Source organism: Poecilia formosa, unplaced genomic scaffold (assembly GCF_000485575.1).
Source record: "Poecilia formosa unplaced genomic scaffold, Poecilia_formosa-5.1.2 Scaffold1013, whole genome shotgun sequence".
Classification (NCBI taxonomy): domain Eukaryota; kingdom Metazoa; phylum Chordata; class Actinopteri; order Cyprinodontiformes; family Poeciliidae; genus Poecilia; species Poecilia formosa.
In genome coordinates, this window is record NW_006800952.1 from 14,407 (window position 1) to 18,289 (window position 3,883).

Below are 3,883 nucleotides of genomic sequence, written 5' to 3' on the forward strand. Positions count from 1 at the left end.
TAATTTACCAATTAATCCTTGATCAGATATTTACAGTGATATTACCTTTGATCAGGTAATATAGCTGGATGTTGGTCACCGTCACTAAAGCCATATTTTGATGTTCCTGGACCAGCCAGGAACATCATCTGCAACTGCTAGACCTTATTCACCAGAACAAACTGAAAGGTATTTTCCTTATTTATGTTCTCAGTATAAATAATGACTTGGACTAATGTTCACAAGGTCCCCAGAATCTTCAGATGCAACTGTATTTGTGTCTGGATCTGTGTGAAATGCACAAAGACCCATTTTAATAGGCCCCCTTGAGCAAATGTGTACTTCATCTGCAAACCAGGACAAATCTGGTATTCGTATTTGTCTTTATTGTAAGTTGATTAATTTAGATGGTAAAATATATTCAGATATATATTTTCACAGGACAAGACATTTTTTGCATTGTCAATTTTTTTGCATTGTCAATTTTTTAAGCACCACTGGAAAAAATAAATAGCCTTGACAGCAAAATATTTAATGCATACACATTTGATTGACATAAAAGTAAAAATGTCTATATCTACACTGTAAAGATACAAGCAATTTTCAGGTTCAGTAATTTTCCTTCAAAGTCAGGTTTGTCAGTGCATCAGTTGTACAGGAAAATAAACATATTTTCTAACACTAAAGTCTATTTATCCTTTTCCTTACATCTTCAGACAACTTGCAACAGCTAAGATCCTGGGAGGTTCCACACCGACCTCAAATTTACAATTGTGCAGTTCACCGGACCACGGCGTCTGCCTTCCAAGCCACTACAGTAGTTGATGGTTAACGTTCTGGTAGACATTATGGTGTGTCTACCAGCCTTGGTCTTCTTTCAATACACAACTTTACGGTCGTTTCTGTTGTTAATTGATTAGTTAATGTCTGAACATTCATGTCATTTTTAAGACATTTAATTGTTAACTTCAGGTGGCTGTGCAACCATCCATGTAAATCTTTGAGCCTATTTTATTAAATAGGCTCAAAGATTAGGGGTAATCTTAAATATGTCCTTCGTGAGCAGTAAGGTAAGGTGTAAGGTAATTTTATATATATATCACATTTTCAGCTACAAGGCAATTCAAAGTGTTTAATATGAGTTAAAAGGAAATACAAACAAAATAACAAACCAAAGGAAAGAAAAAGCAAAATGACTAATCTAAATCCTTTTCTGGTGTAAAGTGAGTAGTTAGTTTCTAAAAAGTAGTAATATAAAAGTAATTAAGTAGTGACTGTTCCTGTTAAGTATTTCTGGATTCTAAGTTTGTAGTTATTCTAATTCTAATTCTGAGCAGTGAGGTGTAAAGTTAATTCAGAAAACATTTTTGTCATCTTCTTTCTAAAGTATAAACCAAACGATGCCTCTGTTAATATATTTGTGATAAACTTTTTTTCTGCCATAAAAATAGTTTGACCACTATGTCTATAGTGGTCAAACTATTTTGACCACTATGGGTATATGTTTGTGATTGACTTTCAACAAATGGTCATCAATACGGTTTTAAAGTAAACACACCATGCAAACTCCGTATCTACCTCACCACAAGTCCTGTTTACACATACTGCACTGTATGCAAGTAATTGTGATTGCAACTGACTGAAAGTTGTACAACTCCAGTTCAGGAGGGTCCATGTCCTCCAAATTTTAGACGTCTCTCTTTTAACACACCTGAGTCAAATCATTTTTGATTCAAGTGTGTTGGACCAAGGCATATCTAAATGTTGCAGGACATCAGATATCGATTCCTGGATTTGAGGACCCCTGTTAAAGGGGTCAGTATGTTCTTGCAGCAGCTCCATCGGATGAGAGAGTTGCTGAGATCTGAAAGGTCCTGCTCCTCCAGTATGAAAATAACATGATCCCAAACCAAACGTGGAGGCTCTATTCTGTGTAGAAGTAAATATAAGAGGTTATTTATACACATACAAATTCAACAAATTAGAATTGAAAGGCAATTTATTTCACGTAATTATATTCACTAAGAGAATATAACAAGGTAAAAGGCATATCAGAATATTTCACACTACACAAATATTATCAATCAGCAACGTGACTTAGGAATTTGACTGGAACTTGTTAGGCAGATACTGTAAGAACCACAACAGACAATTTTCATGGATTGAAGATGCTCTCTTAAACTGCGCTGAAATGTGACACTAAAAAATACCAGGACGTGGCTACCAACAGCTGAAGTAGCATAGCTCAAATGGACATTAGCTCTCGCTCACAGGAAAATGAGGACAGAGTATCAAACTACCAAACATATAAAATGTAATATGGAATTATTTAAAATTGCTAGATGTCATAATCAGAAAGCAAAGGCAGCAAGTTTAACTTCTACTTACTTCTAAGAGCAGAGCACCAGGACTTTCCTCTTGGTTTGACTGCCTGTTTTTTCCAGCCAATCAACCAATCCACCAAATAGTGGTCATTTTTTTAAAACATGTAATCACATCTTCATGACTCAAAAATGAACAATATGTCTAAAAACTATTTTGGAGTATTTAAAAGGAGTGCTGAGGTATTCTATGTTTCACAGAAATAACATCTTTGCCACTTTGGTACAAGTACAGTGGCAAACGTTCAGAGGATAAAACAAATACATTCCAAACAAAATTCAGATGACCCAGCTTTCCACCAGCATTTAAATGCACCACTTGCACATGAATGTGAGGCTCCCTGGAAGCATGAAATGAATCTCAAAAACCCTTGTGCACTGGTAACCTGATGTGTGTGTAAATGCAGTTTTGTCTATGTGTATCAGGCAACCCTATGTACTTTTTTTAACAATTTGTAGGTGTAGGAGAAGGTTTGAATTCGTAATTATTAAACTTGAGACTGAAGTTAAAAAAATCTGTGTTGAAATTGAATGTATGTGGGAATTGTAATTGTGTTTGTGCACTTTCATTTTGTATTCATAATTTCTTAATATTTGTGTGTGCATTTGACCACATATTGTACCAGGAGTTATGAACATGTTTTGTTACAGTTTACAAATCATGTTTCACAGATACAACTATCCAAAGTTACACACAGATGCTGACACAGATTACAAATCCAGTACATTATACCCACAGGTATTTTGTGACTACTTTCTCTCCATATGTAAGTGTTACCTGTAGTTAAAATAATTAAATAAAATCTGTAATGAATACATACACTACTGTCAGATCGAATCTTATTTGAACTTGCATTACAAGATAAAATAATATTCTTAATATCTGAGAATTATCCATGAAGGATAAAATTAACATTTATTTATTGAAGAGTCAACCATCGATCATACTCGTGCTTAAGATATTTATTATGCTTTCTGTTAGGAGTATAGAAATCATCTTAAAATATGTCATATAAAGAGTAATCTTCCATTTCAGAGTTTACATCGACCTTCATATTCTGAACGGAATATTCATGCTAAAATTGTGTTTAGCATTTTCAGCATACACCACCTCACAACCAATACTACTGTGTCCCTCTGAGGCTAATGAGTCAAAGCAAGATGGGACCGGCTGCTCTCATCTACGTCAGAAGATGCCACAACATCAACTTACAAAAAGGAACAACAAATAAACAGAACAGAACACATAAAATAAAATAAAAAAAAATATTGACAATTCAGTTATTCCTTACAATGTTTGTACATCTGAAATACACAGCAGCTAGTGTTAGCGCAATAAAGTAAGATAATTAGGGGAAATGAAGGAATTTCATATAGCGGATTGCTCTCAAACATTACTCTAGTCCCCCACAGCCTCCCCAACAACGTTAAAGTAGGTTCATCATCTACTTTACAAATCAGCAGATTTAATGATCAAGATGACTACATTTTTAAATTGGTGAGCCCTCCATATTGATGAGCTT

At 34.5% G+C, this 3,883-nt stretch overlaps 1 long non-coding RNA gene across 1 annotated transcript; it reads left to right on the plus strand.

Moving 5' to 3' along the window:
• The first annotated feature begins 60 nt into the window (after window positions 1-60).
• Window positions 61-3,617, plus strand: LOC107835099 (uncharacterized). The gene is made up of 2 exons (XR_001660929.1): window positions 61-168; window positions 696-3,617. It is a non-coding gene; the product is annotated as an uncharacterized LOC107835099 (long non-coding RNA).
• The last annotated feature ends 266 nt before the right edge of the window (window positions 3,618-3,883 follow it).